This window comes from Amblyraja radiata, chromosome 1 (genome assembly GCF_010909765.2).
Source record: "Amblyraja radiata isolate CabotCenter1 chromosome 1, sAmbRad1.1.pri, whole genome shotgun sequence".
Lineage (NCBI taxonomy): Eukaryota > Metazoa > Chordata > Chondrichthyes > Rajiformes > Rajidae > Amblyraja > Amblyraja radiata.
In genome coordinates, this window is record NC_045956.1 from 121251087 (window position 1) to 121273019 (window position 21933).

General features: G+C 44.6%; 1 protein-coding gene across 1 annotated transcript in view; it reads right to left on the bottom strand.

The window, feature by feature from the left end:
• Window positions 1–21933, bottom strand: part of ipo11 (importin 11) — a 345030-nt gene extending 323097 nt beyond the window's left edge. The window contains 1 exon segment of the mRNA XM_033029972.1: window positions 21817–21933. The gene's annotated coding sequence lies outside the window, so the exon portion shown is untranslated.

A 21933-nucleotide genomic window follows, 5' to 3' on the forward strand; every position in this document is an offset into this window, starting at 1 on the left:
TTGCATCTTCCTAAAATAGTTTGCCTTGGTTGAAATACCATTCAAAAAAATTAATCTAGCATTAGCAATTTATTTTTGAAACTGCTAATGTTAGATGCGATTTTTTTTCCTCTCAAATGATGTCCAAATGTTCAGACCCGACAGAGTAAGTTTTGTAGAGAGAAATAGAAGAGCTACCATGGATGTGCTACAGCAGGTGGATTAGTAAGCAGATCGGGTGATAGCTGTACAGATCTGCGGTGGAAAGCAGCAACATCATCACACTGGGCCAAGCCACCCACACATCATTGATCCAGTGCCATCAAACATTGGATCTTCAAGTGAGAAAATAAGAATGCATATCCCTTAGGCCAAGATCAAACTTTTCAGTGCCTTGAGACCTAGAAGTTGCAAGAAGGTGCCAGAACATTGCAACTTACTATTTGCTATACAGATTGTAGATCGATCCAGAGGATGATTTATTTACAATCGTTTCACTCTTTTATTTGTGAGCGATTACGCTCATGTAGAGTACAATTTGATTGGACAACCTGCAAAACAAGCTTTTCACTATACCTCAGTACAAGCAACAATAATCATTATAAACTAAACTATGTCCTGCAGGATGTCAAGCTTCTTAAAATTGTTGAAACTGCACTCATGCAGGCAAGTGGAGAGTATTCCATCATACTCCTAACACAAGGCTTGTAGGAAGGAACTGCAGATATTGGTTTAAACCGAAGATAGACACAAAAAGCTAGGAGTAACTCAGGTGGTCAGACAACATATTTAGAGAAAAGGAACATAGATACAAAGACAATAGGTGCAGGAGTACGCCATTCGGCCCTTCCGAGCCAGCACCGCCATTCAATGTGGATGCTATGGCTGATCATCCACAATCAGTACCCCGTTCCTGCCTTCTCCCTATACCCCTTGATTCCACTAGCCCAAAGAGCTCTATCTAGCTCTCTTTTGCATCCAGTGGCATCGGCCTCAACTGCCTTCTGAGGCACATAATTCCACAAATTCACAACTCTTTGTGTGAAAAAGTTTTTCCTCATCTCAGTTCTAAATGGCCAACCCCATATTCTTAAACTGTGGCCCCTGGTTCTGGACTCCCCCAACATCGGGAACATGTTTCCTGCATCTCGTGTGTCCAATCCCTTAATAATTTTATATATTTCTATAAGATCCCCTCACACCCTTCTAAATTCCAGAGAATACAAGCCCAGTTGCCCCATTCTATCATATCATAGTCCCGCCATCCCAGGAATTAACCTGGTGAACCTACACTGCACTCCCTCAATAGCAAGAATGTCCTTCCACAAATTAGGAGACCAAAACTGCACACAATGTCCAGATGAGGTCTCACCAGGGCCCTGTACAACTGCAGAAGAACCTCTTTACTCCTATACTATACTCCTCTCGTTATGAAGGCCAACATGCCATTAGCTTTCTTTACTGCTTGTTGTACCTATATGATTACTTTCAGTGACTGATATACTAGGACACCCAGGTCTCATTGTACTTCCCCTTTTCCTAACCTGACACCATTCAGATAATAATCTGCCTTCCCGTTCTAGCCTTCAAAGTGGATAACCTCACATTTATCCACATTATACTGCATCTGCCCACTCACCCAACCTGTCCAAGTCACCCTGCATCCTCATAGCATCCTCTTCACAGTTCACACTGTCACCCAGCTTTGTGTCATCTGCAAATTTGCTAATGTTACTTTTAATTCCTTTATCTACATCATTAATGTATATTGTGAATAGCTGCAGTCCCAGCACTGAGCCTTGAAGCACCCCACTAGTCACTGCCTGACATTCTTAAAGGGACCCGTTAAACCCTACTCTTTGTTTCCTGTCTGCCAACCAATGTTCTATCCATGTCAATACTCTATCCCCAATACCATGTGCTCTAATTTTGCCCACTAATCTCCTGTGTGGGACCATATCAAAGGCTTTCGGAGGTTGCAGGTGGTTGCCGGAGGTTGCAGGTGGCGAAGCAGGTAGGGAGACTGACAAAAACCTCCGGGAACCGCACGGAAAACTTGGGTGGGGCGCAAAGTCTCCAGAGGTTTCCGTTCAGGTTTCCTTATGCCCCTGCCCCACTTATGAAACCTGAACATAAACCTCTGGAGACGTTGCGCCCCACCCAAGGTTTCCGTGCGGTTCCAGGAGGTTGCAGGTGGTTGTCGGAGGTTGTAGGTAGTGGAAGCAGGTAGAAAGACTGACAAAAACCTCCGGGAACCGCACGGAAACCTTGGGTGGGGTGCAAAGTCTCCAGAGGTTTCCGTTCAGGTTTCCTAAGTGGGACAGGGGCTTAAGTGGGACAGGGGCATTAGTCTTCTTACCAAAGTCTTGGCTAATATTTTCTGATTTGCCAGCACTTGTGTGTCACAAATGCTACTTGCCACATTTCAGACCCAGGCTGAGATACAGTCCAATTCTTGCTGCATTTGATTGTTAACTGTTTAATTATTTGAGTCATTGTCAATGATCCTAAACATTATGCATTCATCAGAGATTATTAAGGCATATCTCCTTAATTAATACTGCTGCTTCACATCTTTCTTCCTGTCTTCATTTTAGATACCTTATATCGAGGAACACTGAGAACCTATCCCTGCCCTTTATTAACCATGTGTGCAATTCAAGTTTATACAGATGGTGTGTGGGCAATAGCTAACAGTCAGACAGACAAAACAGAGCAAGCGTGGAGAAGAGATGACCCATCCTTCCCAAAGGCATCCAAATTTCTAACCAGTATGCAGTTCTTAATAATGCGACTGCAACCAAAACAACAGCACCACAGGTGGCTCAGCTGTACAGGGAGGGATGGAGAATAGTCTAGAGAGAAATAATCCAAGGGAATTCATAAATTAGGTGAGGAATTCAATCCGTTTGCTTAAGTAATTACATGAATTGGTGTTGCCTCCCTTAAATTACACTAAACTGCATGAGGTTGTTCTTCATCCTGGAACCAATGGCAAAAATAGAAAAACAGGCAAAATCCTGCAGACAGTTTAAGAAGCGAAGAAAAAGAGTCCATGAGATCCCAAAGGTAGCACTCTCTGGATTACTCTGCACCATTAAATATAGAAATAGAAAGTACGAGATAGTAGATGATGGAGGACTTTTGATTCCTGAGCATAGGTACCAGTGTGAGCGTGTACATCTCAGAGCTGAATGCAGTATCCTTGCAACATAATTCACAAGCACTGGATGATGGGCACAGGTAGAATTGAAAATGGAGAATACAGTGCAAAAAGTGTTAAATCACACCACAATAAACAAGTAGTTTTGTTTTTATACACAGGCACCAAGAGGTAGAGATAGAGATGATTGAATGGCAGAGTATATGATGGCTCGAATGGCCTAATTCTATTCCTATCTTATGATCTTATGATAGTATCTGAATCATACAAACTTTCCTGTGTGCCCTTGAACTGTTTAATTCTAGTGGGAAGTCTTACAGTTACAGTTTGGCATGCTGTATTAATTTAAGTTTTCTCCAGTTATGTAATAAAAATGGATGTTGATAATTAGTTCTGGAGAAAGGACTATTTCAGCATTTTGGATGTATTTTATCTAAATCAACAGTATCGAGCTTTAGCATGTGATGATATGTGCTTCAGCAAGTAAATGTATTATTTATTGTTGAGGCATTAGAGAAAAATTATTGATACACACAGTCATGAAGATGAGGACATGGAGGTTATGAATGTCTTAAACGAGAAAAATAAATCAAAGGGGCAAAGATTTAGGATTATAAATGTTTATTGCACAGGAGACATTTCACCCGATTTGTGTTCATGCTGGTTGAGAGAGCTATCCAGCACCATCCTTTTTTTCTGCTCTCATTCCATAGCCTTAGAGATGTAATAAATCTGATGGTTAGAAAGGAATTCCCAGGCAGCTGAGAGTGTAGGCAGACCTTGGCAATATCAGGTGTCCTTTTTCTACATCTTTTATATGAAACAGTGATTGCAAAGAGGTGATCAGATTTCAAAAATAATGTGATGTACATACTGTGGGAAATTGCCCTGTCCATAAATTCCAATCTATTTATCACAGACTACTTTTAATCATCAGCAAAACACAAAACTGTGTGAATAGTCAGGTTTTTGCTCGTTGACTACAGCTTGGCATTCAACACCATTGTCCCCTCTTATCAATCTTAGGGAACTAGCTTTCTGCTCACCCATATGCAATTTGATTCTCAACTTCCTCGTCAGCTGACTAAAATCATTATGACTTTCCAACCTCATCTACTGTATCCACTGTTCCAGGTGTGCACTCCTATATGAATGAATATTTATTACATGTCATTTGAACCTCAGTGAGGCTCAAACGAAACTCAGTTTCCACAACCATACCATATAACCATATAACCATATAACAATTACAGCACGGAAACAGGCCATCTCGGCCCTACAAGTCCGTGCCGAACAACTTTTTTCCCTTAGTCCCACCTGCCTGCACTCATACCATAACCCTCCATTCCCTTCTCATCCATATGCCTAACCAATTTATTTTTAAATGATACCAACGAACCTGCCGCCACCACTTCCACTGGAAGCTCATTCCACACTGCTACCACTCTCTGAGTAAAGAAGATCCCCCTCATGTTACCCCTAAACTTCTGTCCCTTAAACAGAGACAATTCCCACAAGATACACACACAATTCAATTTACACAAACATCCATCACAGTGAATCTCCTCCTCACTGTGATGGAAGGCATAGTCTTCATCGGCGAAACCAAGCACAAGCTCGCCGGTCGTTTCGCTGAACATCTCTGCCCAGCCTACCTAAACCTACCTGATCTCCTGGTCGCTAAACACTTCAACTCTCAGCTCCCATTCCCAATCTGACCTTTCTGTCCTGGGCCTCCTCCATTGTCAGAGTGAGGCCCGGTGCGGATTGGAGGAGCAGCACCCCGTGTTTCGCTTAGGCAGCGTACATCCCAACTGTATGAACATTGACTTCTTCAAATCTCTTCAGGAGTCTGCTCTCCTTTAAGAAAATTCAAAATTAACACAGCAGCTTAATCTCAAAATAATTGTATCTGAATGCGACATTCTTATGAGGCTTGCAATTTTGAGACATGAAGTCAAATCACCTGTTCTAAATACGACTGCACACGTATCCTGGCAGCAGCCGGAGTTGCGGCGTCAGCCTCGGCGGCAGCGGCGACGGGAGCCTCTCAGTCGATGAGCATGAGGGGGACGGTGTGGGGGGCCGCCATGAAGAACAATGGAAGACCCGGCGTGGGGGACGGTGGGAGAACAGAGGGGGACCCAGTGCGGGGGGGAGGGGGAGGGGGCACTCTAGTTTAGAATCTTCTGCCCAGGGGATAAGTCTGTGTTCGTTTGTTTGTTCATTTGTTCCGGTGAAGGCGCTGTGCATACGGCAGCCAGACAACAGTTGCTTGTCTTTTTCTTTTTGTTTTCACATTTAATTTCAAGTTTTTGTGTACCTTGTGTTGTGACTGTCAGCAGACCAATTTCCCTCCGGCGATGAATAAAGTATTATCGTATCGTATCGTACCAATGTGTTACATTTCCCTAGAGTTTAAGGAATGTTATTACTCTTGTATTGTTAATTCTTGAAGAACATTGAATGGAATTGCAACTAATTTGAACATAAAAATTAGTTCCAGTACAAACACTCTTAAATAACCCACAATGTTCACTTACTGGATTCAAAGTTAATGGGAAATGCTGACAATTCCACATCAAATAAGTTCTGAATGTGCTGGCACAAATTTTCTGACACTTCTATAGAAACTAGGAAGAGCGGGTACTGGTTTACCCCCTCCCCGCACCCCAAAATCAATCTGAAGGGTCCAGCCCCAAAATGTCACCTCTCCATGTTCTCCAGAGATGCTGCCTGACACACGTATTTACTCCAGAACTTAGTGCCCTTTATTGTCTGACACTTAAGGGCCTGTCCCACTTATGTGTCCTTGGCACGCAAATTACGCGACCTCGTGGTCGCGTTGAGCCACGACAGTCCAGCGAAGGTCGCGCGCGATTTCATGCGTACGCACAGCCGTCTGGAGCGTGTGACGTCATTTGAAGATGGACACAAAGCTGGAGTAACTCAGCGGGACCAGCAGCATCTCTGGAGAGAAGCATGGGTGACGTTTCGTGTCGAGACCCTTCTTCAGTCTGAAAAGAAAGGTCTTGACCCGAAACGTCACCCATTGCTTCTCTCCAGAGATGCTGCCGGTCCCGCTGAGTTACTCCTGCATTTTGTGTCCATCTTCAATTTTCTTGGCCCCGCTCTGGGAGTAGGTAGGAGCGGATCCGGACCGCAACGGCCGTGAGCCCCAGGCCGAATTTGGCGATCATTTGCCTGCTTCTGCTGCTGTTGGAGGTGAGACGATGCGTCGCGCCAGGATCTTGGGCCTGTCCCACTTTGGCCGTCAGTTCCGCGACAGGTCGTTGGCGCGCGAAGATTTCGTTCGCTACAAACATTTCGGAGCCCCGCGCGATGTAGCGCACAACTACATACCCCTCCGCGCTTCTCAGTGGGTCCGGCCCCGCGTGACCACATGATGCCCGTGCGCCTCAACGCGACCACGAGGTCATGTAATTTGCGTGCCAAGGACAAGCCCTTACATGGAAAGTTGTGGTACAGCACAACTGGCTGATTCACTCAATGCTTAGACTGGGAACATTGCCTCTTTAAACACCACTTGCTAATGCAGGAACACTAAGCCCATTAATTTAAACAAAGAGTGAATGGGAAAGAGATTACATTCTTTGAATGAAGTTTGATTTACTATTTTTTATTAGTTACTAGTTGAATATACACGTTTTAAAAGTTGTAATCTTTTCATTGACTTTTAAATGTATCTGAATGCACCTGAACATGAGAGGCTTTCATATAGCCCAACAAAGCTGGAATAAAGCTTTAAATTTTAAAGGCTTTTCAGCTTTCAGGTAGATATTTCTCTGGCCAACCCAAGCAGTGTCATTTCATAGAGCTTTGCTGAATTATACTGAGGCTGTAAAATGTCATGTTCAACTATTATGTGCCTGAATCAATCAACTTGGCACTGGAAGTAACTTCGGTACAATGATTTTCAAATCAGTAGGCTAAAAAATGTGCTATATCGTGAGTTGTTTAGTTATTGCTGCCCTCTGCTGAGCAGCAACAGAATAACCACTGCGGTTGCAAAACTACAAAATTATGTCACAAAATGATTAAACTGATTACTTACTGCACAAACAAACTGAATTCCACTAAACAAATTAAGAACTCACAGCTCAGCAATTGTGCACATTAAATGTAGTTTTGTTAAACTTCTAACAAATAAAATGGTAATGTTGCAATGAGAATATCGAATCATACAGCGAAGATTATAAATGTCCAAGAAGCCCTATCTGGGGACAAATCTGCATTGCCCTACTCCGGGGAAAGTCCAAGAAAAGACAACCTCACTTATGGTCTCTTCCATCCTCTTTCCAGGCACTCAACTAATTTGTAGCATGAATGTTTGCTCAGTGGTATTAGACTTGATTAAAAAGAATACAAATGTTGGGAAGCAACATTGATAGAGGGTCGGTGAGACTAAGCGGAGGTTGGGCGATCGTTTCGCCGAACACCTCCGCTCAGTCCGCAAGAACCTACCTGACTCAGTACTTCAACTCCCCCTCCCATTCCCAATCCAACCTCTCTGTCCTGGGTCTCCTCCATTGCCAGAGTGAGCAACACCGGAAATTGGAGGAACAGCACCTCATATTCCGCTTGGGGAGCCTGCATCCGGCGGGCATGAACATTGAATTCTCCCAATTTTGTTAGCCCTTGCTGTCTCCTCCCCTTCCTTAGCCCTCGAGCTGTCTCCTCCCATCCCCAGCCCTCGGGCTCCTCCTCCTCTTTTTTTCCTTCCTTGTCCCTGCCACACCCTATCAGTCTGAAGAAGGGTTTCAGCCCGAAATGTTACCTATTTCCTTCGCTCCATAGATGCTGCTGCACCCGCTGAGTTTCTCCAGCATTTTTGTGTACCTTTGATAGAGGGCTTGATTGTTAAGCATTAATATCACAGTAATGAAAGACACAAAACTGCCCAAAACCATATAGCTGGTGGGAATTTATCAATTCATGTAAGATAGACACAAAATGCTGGAGTAACTCAGCGGGACAGGCAGCATCTCTGGATATAAGGAATGGGTGACGTTTCCGGTCGAGACCCTTCTTCAGACTGATCATGCAGTCTGATTAAACATTAAATTAACTTAAGTTACATGGCGATGAATTTGCTATTGCGAAATGTTATTCTTGATTTGGGCATTCAATTTATAGTTATAGGATTCAAGCAAGAAATCTGGTCAGATTCTAATTTCAACCACCAATTTATTATTCTTGAAAGATTATTTATACTGATATCATGTAATACTTGTTCGTGTAATTACAATCCCAGGAGTCGGCAGTTTCGGAGTACTGGGAATATTTCATAAATGGAATAGAATAAATTTCACTTAGGTGAGAAATTTGGGTAATTCTTCTATTTTAGGATACATTGTCTTTGCAGATTTCTATTTTTACCATGCTTTCTTCCATAGTGCTGTTATTTTAGGCAGATCTGCCGTACTAACATATTTTCCTCTTCCCATCCAGTTAACGAATCTTATGACAGTAGCCCATTATCTACTCGTATAACAAAATATACAAAGGAATGCCACAATATTGGATGATAACTAATGAATTAATGATCAAGTTTATTGAATATATTCTCATTCCTATACGCCCAAGGAATACATAATTACCTTTGGATTGCCCTGTCCATAAAATCCAATCTATTTATCACAGACTACTTTTAATCATCAGCAAAACACAAAACTGTGTGAATAGTCAGGTTTTTGCTCGTTGACTACAGCTTGGCATTCAACACCATTGTCCCCTCTTATCAATCTTAGGGAACTAGCTTTCTGCTCACCCATATGCAATTTGATTCTCAACTTCCTCGTCAGCTGACTAAAATCATTATGATTTTCCAACCTCATCTACTGTATCCACTGTTCCAGGTGTGGACTCCTATATGAATGAATATTTATTACATGTCATTTGAACCTCAGTGAGGCTCAAATGAAACTCAGTTTCCACAACCATACAAACAGAGACAATTCCCACAAGACACACACACAATTCAATTTACACAAACAACCATCACAGTGAATCTCCTCCTCACTGTGATGGAAGGCAAAGTCTTCATCGGCGAAACCAAGCACAAGCTCGCCGGTCGTTTCGCTGAACATCTCTGCCCAGCCTACCTAAACCTACCTGATCTCCTGGTCGCTAAACACTTCAACTCTCAGCTCCCATTCCCAATCTGACCTTTCTGTCCTGGGCCTCCTCCATTGTCAGAGTGAGGCCCGGTGCGGATTGGAGGAGCAGCACCCCGTGTTTCGCTTAGGCAGCGTACATCCCAACTGTATGAACATTGACTTCAGGTAGCCATTGCTTTCTCTCTCACTCCATCCCTCCCCTTCCCTCTCCGACCAGTTGTACTGTCTCCGACTATATTTTTATGTTTGTTTTGTTTCCAGCTAACAATGATCTATTCTACATTTTCCGTGATCTCCATTCCCTTTGCCCTGTTTTCACACCTTTACACATCCTTATCTATGTATCTCCATCTCCCCTGATGCCAGTCTGAAGAAGGGACTCAACCCAAAATGTCACCCATTCCTTCTCTTTAGAGATGCTGCCTGTCCCACTGAGTTACTCCTGCATTTTGTGTCTATCTTTGGTTTAAAGCAGCATCTGCAGTTCCTTCTTACACAATCATTATGAACTGGGAACAACACTTCCTCCTTGATGACCGTCAAAATAGGGGTGCCTCAAAGTTGCTCGACTCTCTTCATTCCCATGATTGTGTAGCCAGACACAACTCCAACACCATTTTTAAATTCACCAACAATACCACCGTTGTTGGATGACTACGGATAAGGAGAGCACAGGAGGGAGATTACTAATCTAATCGAAGGTGCCAGAAAAACAATCTTGCCATCAAAGTTGGCAAGATCAAGGTGTTGATTGGTGACTTGAAGAAAGGATAGCTGAGGATCTATGAATCAGTCTTCATCGACAGGACATCGGTGAGAGAGTCAACAGCTTCAAATTCCTGGGCGTGCATATTATTGAATATGTTGACCCAGCACGACGGCGTAGCTGCAGAGTTGATGCCTTACAGCATCATAGACCCGGGTTCAATCCTGATTGTGGGTGCTGTCTGTATTGAGTTTGCACGTTCTCCCTGTGACCTGCGTGAGTTTTCTCCGGGATCTCCAGTTCGCTCCCACATTCTAAAGACTTTCAGGTTTGTAAGCTAATTGGCTTGGTAAATTTGTAGTTTGTCCCAAATGTATAGTGTTAGTGTACGGGGATCGCTGTTTGGCACGGACTCGGTGGGCCTAAGGGCCCACGCTGTATCTCTGAACTAAACTAAAATGCACATTGATGCAGTCACAAAGAAAAGCTTATCAAAGCCTCTACTTCCTGGGGAGATTGAGGAGATTTGGTATATCACCAAATATTCTAACCGGGTGGGTTTAAACTAAATAGTGGGGAGGAGGGGTTGACAAATTGGGATTATAAGGATGGAAATAAAGGGGAAGAGAGTACAGGAAAAGTTACGAAAGACACACTAATTAATGGGACGGAATGTTCAAGAAGGGATAAGAGAGAAAGGTGAATGAGGAACCGGTGTGAGAGGGGAGGTGAATACAGAATGAAAGGTGTTATATATGAATGCGCAAAGTATAAGAAATAAAGTGGATGAGCTTGAGGCTCAGTTAGGAATTAGTGAGTATGATGTTGTGGGAATTACAGAGACATAGCTGCAAGAGGATCAGCTGGGAACTGAATATTCAGGGGTAAACGTCCTATCGAAAAGACAGACAGGTGGGCTGAGGGGGTGGGGTGGCTCTGTTGGTAAGGAATGAAATTTAGTCCTATGTGAGGGCTGACTGAGAATCAGAAGATGCAGAGTCATTATGGATAGAACAGAGAAATTGTATAGGTAAAAAGGGAGTTATCCACAGGCTCGCAAACAGTAGCCTGGATATATGGTGCAAGTTGCATCAGGAGTTACAATTAGCATGTAACAAAGGTAATGCTACGGTGGTTATGGGTGATTTCAACATGCAGGTGGACTGGGAAAATCAGGTTGGTACTGGACCCCAAGAAAGGGAGTTTGTGGAGTGCCTCTGAAGAGGATGCTATGAGGACGCAGGGTGATTTGGACAGGTTGGGCGAGTGGGCAGATGCATGGCAGATGCAGTATAATAGTGTGGATAAATGTGAGGTTATCCACTTTGGTGGCGAGAACGGGAAGGCGGATTATTATCTGAATGGTGTCAGGTTAGGAAAAGGGGAAGTACATGAGACCTGGGTGTCCTTGTACATCAGTCACTGAAAGTAAGCATGGAGGTACAATAGGCAGTGAAGAAAGCTGATGGCATGTTGGCCTTCATAACGAGATGAGTTGAGTATTGGTGCAAAGAGGTCCTTCTGCAGATGTATTGGGCCCTAGTGAGACCACACCTGGAGTATTGTGTGCAGTTTTGGTCTCCTAATTTGAGGAAGGACATTCTTGCTATTGAGGGAGTGCAGCGTAGATTCACGAGGTAATTCCCGGGATGGCGGGACTATCATATGATGAAAGAATTGAGCAACTGGGCTTGTATTCACTGGAATTTAGAAGGATGAAAGGAAATCATACAGAACATAAAATTATTAAGGGATTGGACACGCTGGAAGCAGGAAACATGTTCCCGATGTTGGAGGAGTCCAGAACCAGGGGCCACAGTTTAAGAATAAGGGGTAGGCCATTTAGAACTGAGAGGAGAAGAAACTTTTTCACACAGTTGTGAATTTGTGGAATTCTTTGCCTCAGAGAATGAGGCCGATTCACTAGATGTATTCAAAAGAGAGTTAGATAGAGCTCTTCGGGCTAGCGGAATCAAGGGGTATGGGGAGAAGGCAGGAACGGGGTACTGAGTGTGGATGATCAGCCATGATCACATTGAATAGCGGTACTGGCTTGAAGGGCCGAATGGCCTACTCCTGCACCTATTGTCTGTGTATATTTGTATCTACGATCATTTACTGGTGTGCAGTAGAGAGCATATTGATTGGTTGCATGACAGCATGGTTTTGTAACGCAAACACCCAAGAATCAAGGAGGCTGCAGAAAGTGGTAGACATTGCCTGGTCCATCACAGTACTAACCCACCATAAAATGGATCGACAGATAGTGCTACCTCATTAAAAGACCAGCGATGTCAAAGACCAGAGCCATGCTCTCATCTTGCTAATACCATCCAGAAGGTGGAATATGGACCTGAGAACTGAGACATCCAGGTTCAACAACATCTTTCGTTCTAGCTCTTGAAAACTACACACTAACTACCTCAGCAACTATGATCTACTGTGAACTTCATTTGGTTGCACCATGTACTTTGCTTTTGTACTATTATGGTTTGGATGCCTAGTACTACTGATAATTAATTTATTGTAAAACTAATTATTGGATATGTATTTATACATTATTGAGTTAATGGGCTTGTAAAACTGGAGCAGGCAAGAATGCAATTGTTTTGCTGCTGGTACATATAGGAAAATCTCTTGACACAAAGGAAGATGATTGCGGTTGCTGGAAATCAATTATTCCAGCACAAAATATCACTGTATGAGCTTTTAAGAATAGTGCACTATGTACAATCACCTTTATGAATGGCTTTCCCACCATTGAAGCAAGAATCCTTGCTGATGATCATACAATTCCGAATTGCTCTGTTTGGTCTGTCTGAAAATTACCCAATGCTCACACGCCATCTGTGTAAACTTGAATTGCAGACCTGGTTAATAAAGGGCTGAAAAGGGCTGAAAGTCTGAAGAAGGGTCAAGGCCCGAAACGTAATCATTCCTTCTCTCCAAAAATGCTCCGTTACTCCAGCTTTTTGTGGCTATCGTCAGTTTAAACCAGCATCTGCAGTTCCTTCCTTCTTAATAAAGGACAGGGATGGTTCTCAGTGGTCCTCGATATAAGGTATCCAAAACAGGGACAGGAGTGGAGCATTGGCTTGCATTGTCCCTTTCTGACCATCTGAAATCTGTTATCCATTAATCAGTTAGGGAAGAACTTTGGTGACATCAGCAGTCGCTCACACTCAAACTTGGAATTTTAATTAATCTGGTTGATACTTTGCCTGTGTCGCCTAAAGCGTGGAATATACCCTGGAGCTCTCATTTGGACTTGAGTGTCCTGCAAACCATTGGGCTTGAGTGTCCTGCATTCTGTTTTAGTATTAACTCATCTAATGGCAAGAATATAATTAAGCTATATCTTTAATCTGAATGAGTTATCGGATATGTGTTCAATTTGGATCTGTGAACAGAGTTGTGACAGATGTAAAGGACTTGTTACTCCAGCATTTTAAAGACAACTAGACTAAGTGGGACCTGTTGGATCCCATTTTCACACGGGAGGGATGGTCCCCCAATTAAATGATCCACCTCTCCACCAATTCCAATATTGGTGTCCAGTGGGGGGGTTCTGGAACATTAATATGGGTGTTGTGGGCCGATGGGACTGGATCCAGAGGGCTAGTATGGACATTGTGGGCCAAATGGATTCTTGGACTCACAGTTCAGTCACTCGCGGCTGGTGGACTCACAGTTCAGTCACTCACGGCTGGTGGACTCACAGTTCACTCACTCACGGCTGGTGGACTCACAGTTCACTCACTCATGGCTGGTGGACACAGTTCACTCACTCACGGTTGTTGAATCACAGTTCACTCACGGCTGGTGGAATCACAGTTCACTCACTCACGGCTGGTGGACTCACAGTTCACTCACTCACGGCTGGTGGACTCACCGTTCACTCACTAACGGCTGCTGGACTCACATCAGTCATTCACGGGTGGTGAACTCATTTCAGTCACTCACGGCTGGTGGACTCACAGTTTAGTCACTCACGGCTGGTGGACTCACCGTTGTCACTCACGGCTGGTGGACTCACAGTTCAGTCGCTCACGGCTGGTGGACTCACAGTTCAGTCACTCACGCCTGGTGGACTCACAGTTCACTCACTCACGGCTGGTGGACTCACAGTTCACTCACTCACGGCTGTTGGACTCACAGCTCACTCACTCACGGCTGGTGAACTCACAGTTTAGTCACTCACGGCTGGTGGACACGGTTCACTCACTCACAGCTGGTGGTCTCACGGTTTACTCACTCACGACTGGTGGACTCACGGTTCAGTCACTCACGGCTGGTGGACTCACGATTCAGTCACCCACGGCTGGTGGACATACGGTTCAGACACCCACGGCGGGTGGACACTCGGTTAAGTCACCCACGGCTGGTGGACTCACAGTTCAGTCACTCACGGCTGATGGACTTACAGTTCAGTCACTCAGGGCTGGTGGACTCACAGTTCAGTCACTCACGGCTGGTGGACTCACAGTTCACTCACTCACGGCTGGTGAACTCACAGTTCACTCACTCACGGCTGATGGACTCACAGTTCACTCACTCACGGCTGGCGGGCTCACAGTTCACTCACTCACGGCTGGCGGACTCACAGTTCACTCATTCCCTGGTGGTGGACTCACAGTTCACTCACTCACGGTTGGTGGACTCAACAGTTCTGGACTCAACTCTCAGTCACGGCTTCCGGGCTGACTGACTCATGCCCGGCCTCTGGGGCTTTAATCTCCTCGTCCCCGGAAGGGCCGTTACCTCAATGGTGACTGACAGGCGAGAAGGCCAGTCTGCCGATCTCACGATTTTTTAAACCTTTTCTAATATAACAATATAATAATAAAACTTTTCTAATATTTCATCGATTGGAACAAAACCTGGTGGCTTGAAGCAGAAGAGAACGGTAAGGTGGTGAAAAAATCCTAGTGATATAGGGTAGCGTTTTTGCACAAATTTAATCACAACGCAGACCGGACGTGGTCAAGATGAGAGTTTTAGTAATAGTATAGAAGATAGACAATAAGTGCAGGACTAGGCCATTCAGCCCCTCGAGCCAGCACCACCATTCACTGTGATCAGGGCTGATCATCCACAATCAGTACCCCGTTCCTGACTTCTCCCCATATCCCCTGACTCCGCTATCTAACTCTATCTTGAAAGCATCCAGAGAATTGGCCTCCACTGCCTTCCGAGGCAGTGATTTCCACATATTCACAGCTCTCTGGGTGAAAAAGTTTTTCCTCATCTCCGTTCTATGGCCTACCCCTTATTCTTAAACTGTGTCTATCTTCAGTGTAAACAAGTATCTACAGTTGCTTCCTAAGCAAAACACTGGTATTGGTATTTATATATTATTAGCATGTACAAAGAGACACAGTGAAAAGATTTGCATGCTCTCCAGGCAAATTATACAAAACATGAATACAATCAAACCATACACAACAACAGGTAGTACACATAAAAAAAATAACCCCAATGCAAAAAATAATGCTACAGCTACAAAGAAAGTGCAGATTTAAAAAGAGCTCAAAGACCACAATGAGGTAGATTAGGAGATCTGGATGGTACATTGGCTTATAACTCAATAGTTTGATTATGGGGGAAGAAGTTGTTACTGAATTTGATGGTATGTATTTTCAGGCTTTTGTACAGGAGGCAACATCGAGAACACCGGATGCAGTCGTTGAGGTTCGGAAGAATTGAGATCCCTGGATAGAGGTAAGGGAGGAGATATAGGGACGGGGGTTACATCTCAGAGGATATGGATCTAGCTTAGATGGGGCATCTTGGATGGCATGGACAGGTTGGGAAAAGGGCCTGTTTCAGGCTGTATGACCCATTGACCTTACACTATATCGCAGTGCACGTGCCAATACAAAACTACATAAATACAAGGCAAAAATTACGAGTAGAAATCACAAGCATGATAGATATTTTGCATTAACCTGGATGGGTGCAATTCTAATAATTCACAAGTAGCCTGCTTGATTTATATCCATCAACACTTCCAAACATCCATTGCCTTCGCAATAACCATATAACCATATAACAATTACAGCACGGAAACAGGCCATCTCGACCCCTCTAGTCCGTGCCGAACACATAATCTCCCCTAGTCCCATATACCTGCGCTCAGACCATAACCCTCCATTCCTTTCCCATCCATATAACTATCCAATTTATTTTTAAATGATAAAAACGAACCTGCCTCCACCACCTTCCCTGGAAGCTCATTCCACACAGCTACCACTCTCTGAGTAAAGAAGTTCCCCCTCATGTTACCCCTAAACTTCAGTCCCTTAATTCTCAAGTCATGTCCCCTTGTTTGAATCTTCCCTACTCTCAGTGGGAAAAGCTTTTCCACGTCAACTCTGTCTATCCCTCTCATCATTTTAAAAACCTCTATCAAGTCCCCCCTTAACCTTCTGCGCTCCAAAGAATAAAGCCCTAACTTGTTCAACCTTTCTCTGTAACTTAGTTGCTGAAACCCAGGCAACATTCTAGTAAATCTCCTCTGTACTCTCTCTATTTTGTTGACATCCTTCCTATAATTAGGCGACCAAAATTGTACACCATACTCCAGAATTGGCCTCACCAATGCCTTGTACAATTTTAACATTACATCCCAACTTCTATACTCAATGCTCTGATTTATAAAGGCCAGCACACCAAAAGCTTTCTTTACCACCCTATCTACATGAGATTCCACTTTCATGGAACTGTGCACAGTTATTCCCAGATCCCTCTGTTCACCTACATTCTTCAATTCCCTACCATTTACCATGTACGTCCTATTTTGATTTGTCCTGCCAAGATGTAGCACCTCACACTTATCAGCATTAAACTCCATCTGCCATCTTTCAGCCCACTCTTCCAACTGGCATAAATCTCTCTGTAGACTTTGAAACTCTTCTTCATTACCCGCAACCCCACCTATCTTAGTATCATCTGCATACTTACTAATCCAATTTACCACACCATCGTCCAGATCATTGATGTACATGACAAACAACAGTGGACCCAACACAGATCCCTGTGGCACCCCACTCGTCACTGGCCTCCAACCTGACAAACAACCATCCACCATTACTCTCTGGCATCTCCCATTCAGCCACTGTTGAATCCATCTTGCTACTCCACCATTAATACCCAACCATTGAACCTTCTTAACCAACCTTCCATGAGGAACCTTGTCAAAGGCCTTACTGAAGTCCATATACACAACATCCACTGCTTTACCCTCATCAATTTCCCGAGTAACATCTTCAAAAAATTCAAGATTAGTTAAACATGACCTTCCAGGCACAAATCCATGTTGACTGTTCCTAATCAGACCGTTTATCCAGATGCTTATATATATTATCTCTAAGTATTCTTTCCATTAATTTGCCCACCAATGACTACAGTACATAGCATCCTCAAATATACTTAAATTTCTCACTGAAGCTTCTCTATCAGTACTTCACAAACCAAGAACCTTTATCACCAATAACCAGAGTAGCAGGTACATAGGAACTCCTTCTCACAACAGCTGTTTGAGGGTACATTTACTAAAAGGACAGTAACAGTACAACGTGGTGATTCATCAATACCTTCTCAAGGACAATTAAGATGGACAATTAATTATAGCCTTGCCAGTGATGCAGATTCTCAAAATGAATTTCAAAATGCTGTCTCTTGCTATTATTCAACTGGTAACCATAATTATGAATAGTAACAAAATAATTTGAATAATTGAACAAAATGTTGTAATTTTGCATTTCGCATAAAGTAGGCAAGCACTTTTCCTTAAATTTGTTTCTGAAGATTTTTCTTCTAAGGAGAGGGATAAGGGACACAACATCACATGGTTCATATAACCCATGTTTTAAAAAGGATATGCACTAACATTGCAAACATTATTTCTAAGTTGCAATGAAAGCATTTTAAATAAATTATTTCCAAGTTTACTCACTCTTGTATAGTTAGCAAGGAATTATTTAACAGGATGTGGTAAGAATAGTATAATTTGCAAGTCATTTAAAAAGGGCTTGCACTTGCCTGAAAAACTGATAAAGTGAGTTACCTGAAGCAGTTGAATTCAAAAACTATCTGGAAGACTGCAACCTGTCCAAATGGAAGAGGAGGTGGTATTCCCCAAATTTAAATTGGGCATCTTTATTATCCATTATACTCCCACTCTGACTTACCTGTCTGTGGCAGAGGGATCAATGTCAGAGTGAGATGAACAACTAAAGTGGCAAGCAACTGGAAACTCAATTTGCAGACTGAACACAACGTTCTGCAAATCAGTCACATATATGTTTGGTTTCTCCAACATAAAGGAGACACAAGGGTTCCCCAGGTTATGGAAGACATGTCTTGCACAAATCCAACTTCATGACAATTCCTTTAGTCCTGACGCAAGACATCACCCATCCTTGTTCTCCATAGATGCTGCCTGACCCGCTAAGTTACCTCAGCACTGTGTCTATCTTTGGTATCAACTAACATCTGCAGTTCTTTGTTTCAACATGAGAATGCAGTTTGTTTAAAAGGATGCTTCTTTTTCTGAGTGGTCATGATTAGGTCAGGTTGATGGTGCATAGGAACATAGAAAATAGGTGCAGGAGGCCATTCGGCCCTTCGAGGCAGCACCGGCATTCATTGTGATCATGGCTGATGGTCCCCTATCAATAACCCGTGCCTGCCTTCTCCCCATATCCCTTGACTCCACTAGCCCCTAGAGCTCTATCTAACTCTCTCCTAAACCCATCCAGTGATTTGGCCTCCACTGCCCTCTGTGGCAGGGAATTCCATAAATTCACAACTCTCTGGGTGAAAACGTTTTTTCTCACCTCAGTCTTAAATGACCTCCCCTTTATTCTAAGACTGTGGCCCCTGGTTCTAGACTCGCCCAACATTGGGAACATTTTTTCTGCATCTAGCTTGTCCAGTCCTTTTGTAATTTTATATGTTTCTATTAGACCCTCCCTCATCCTTCTAAACTCCAGTGAATACAAGCCTAGTCTTTTCAATCTTTCTTCATATGACAGTCCCGCCATCCCAGGGATCAATCTCGTGAACCTACGCTGCACTGCCTCAATCACAAGGATGTCCTTCCTCAAATTAGGAGACCAAAACTGTACATAATACTCTAGTGGTCTCACCAGAGCCCTATACAACTGCAGAAGAACCTCTTTACTCCTATACTGAAATCCTCTTGTTATGAAGGCCAATATTCCATTAGCTTTCTTCACTGCCTGCTGTACCTGTAAGCCAATTTTCAGTGAACGGTGTACAAGGACGCCCAGGTCACGCTGCACCTCCCCCTTACCTAACCTAACCCCATTGAGAGAATAATCTGCCCCCTTGTTTTTGCCGCCAAAGTGGATAACCTAACATTTATATATATTATACTGCATCTGCCACGCATCTGCCCACTCACTCAACCTGTCCAGGTCACCCTGCAACCTTCTAACATCCTCTTCACAGTTCACACTGCCACCCAGCTTTGTGTCATCCGCAAACTTGCTAGTGTTGCTCTTAATTCCCTCTTCCAAATCATTAATATATATGGTAAACAGTTGCGGCCCCAACACCGAGCCTTGCGGCACTCCACTCGCCACTGCCTGCCATTCTGAAAAGGACCCGTTCACTCCTACTCTTTGCTTCCGGTCAGCCAGCCAATTTTCTATCCGTCAACACCCTACCCCCAATACCATGTGCTCTAATTTTGGTATTGGGGGTAGGGTTGACATGGATAGACATCTGCCCGTCGCATTCCCACCTATATTTCCGAACTTAATAATCGTTTAAAGTTTTAAAAACAGCCCTAAAACTCACCCATTTCGGGAAATAAGTGATGTCACAATGCACTCGGAAGGCAGGACGGGACACTCTGGGAGGGAGGGGCACACAAGCGCTTGCGGTGAATGTGGAGTGGTGGCGGCAGGGAGGGTAGTGCTGGAGCTGGAAGGAGGGCCGAGCCCGGAGCTTGGGATGGGGCCGTGGCCAAGGCCGAGAAAGAGGCAGACGCTGGAACCAAGGACGAGCCTGGGTCCGGGGTCATGGACAAGCCCGGAGATTAAGTCAGCGCCTGGACTGGAGCCCAGGCGGCGGCTGAGCTGACGGCTGAAGTCTACAACCAGGGCCGGGCCGAGTACAAGAACCAGGCCGAGTTCCAGGCCCTGGCGCTGCTCTACGACCTGGGTAGATGCTGGAGCAGGGAATGGGAGTGAGGGGAGGAGGCTGAGGGAAATGACGAGGAGGGAGATGGGGTGGGGAGTGGGGTGGTAGAGGGAGATGGGGAGGGTGCTGGAGGAGGGAGATGGGAAGGGATGAAGGAGGGAGATGGGGAGGGGTGGAGGAGGGAAATGCCCCGTTGCTATCTACCCTCACTCCCACCCTCTCTACCCCCCTCCCTCGCCCTCTCTACCCTCCCTCCCCCACTCTACTCCCTCCATCTACCCCTCTCCTTCTCTCTGCCCCTCTCCCTCTCTGCCCCTCTCCCTCTTTACCCTCCTCACTCCCTCTGCCCGCCCTCCCTTTCTACCTAGACTATGTATATTTCACTATGGGGTGAAATATACAAGAAATTGTTGCCCAGCAGTTCCACTGAATAAAATGAGCATGGGCACCTAAATCTAGATGGATAGGATGTTCTTAAGAGTCATAGGGTGATACAATGTGGAAACAGGCCCTTCGGCCCAACTTGCCCACACTGGCCAACAATGTCCCAGCTACACTTGTTCCACTTGCCTGCGCTTGGTCCACATCCCTCCAAACTTGTCCTATCCATGTACCTGTCTCACCGTTTCTTAAACGATGGGATAGTCCCAACCTCCTCTGGCAGCTTGTTCCATACACCCACCACCCTTTGCGTGAAAAAGTTACTCCTCAGACAAGGGGTCACAGCTTAAGGATAAGGGGGAAATCCTTTAAAACTGAGATGAGAAGAACTTTTTTCACACAGAGAGTGGTGAATCTCTGGAACTCTCTGCCACAGAGGGTAGTCGAGGCCAGTTCATTGGCTATATTTAAGAGGGAGTTAGATGTGGCCCTTGTGGCTAAGGGGATCAGAGGGTATGGAGAGAAGGCAGGTACGGGATACTGAGTGGGATGATCAGCCATGATCATATTGAATGGCGGTGCAGGCTTGAAGGGCCGAATGGCCTACTCCTGCACCTAATTTCTATGTTTCTATTCCTATTAAATCTTTTGCCCTTCAACTTGAACATGTCCTCTGGTCCTCGATTCCCCTACTCTGGGCAAGAGACCCTGTGTATCTACCCGATCTATTCCTCTCATGATTTTGTCTACCTCTATAAATCACCCCTCATCCTCCTGCGCTCCATGGAATAGAGACCCAGCCTTCTCAACCTCTCCCTGTAGCTCATACCCTCTAGTCCTGGCAACATCCTATTAAATCTTTTCTGAACCCTGTCAAGTTTGACAATATCTTTCCGATAACATGATGCCCAGAACTGAACACAATATTCTAAATAAATGCGGTCTTATACAACTGCAACATGACCTCCCAACTTCTATGCTCAATACTCTGACTGATGAAGGCCAAAGTGCCAAAAGCCTTTTTGACCACCCGTGGTGAGGATTATGGGCACGATTTAAGAAGAAGACCATCAGCTATTTGGGATCCCAGGGTTGATTGGAGCTGGGCGGTCACTAGCGGGAGTCCATGGGCCATCGCCACAGGTTCGCCGCCCCACTCCAGCATTGCAACTTGCTGCAAACGCCGAGGGCTGAACGCTGCACCTGAATCGGCGCTGCCTGCATAGCCGGAGGAGCGGGGAACAGATATTGACCGTGCACTGGCGTTACCGTACCTGCTCTGCAGATGCCCTCCTCACGCCGACTCCAGCTGAGCGTCTACACGCTGCGGACACGACCGCGCCATCAAGCAGCAACGACGAGAGCAAAGAGCGCCCGGACTGGGCGGAGCT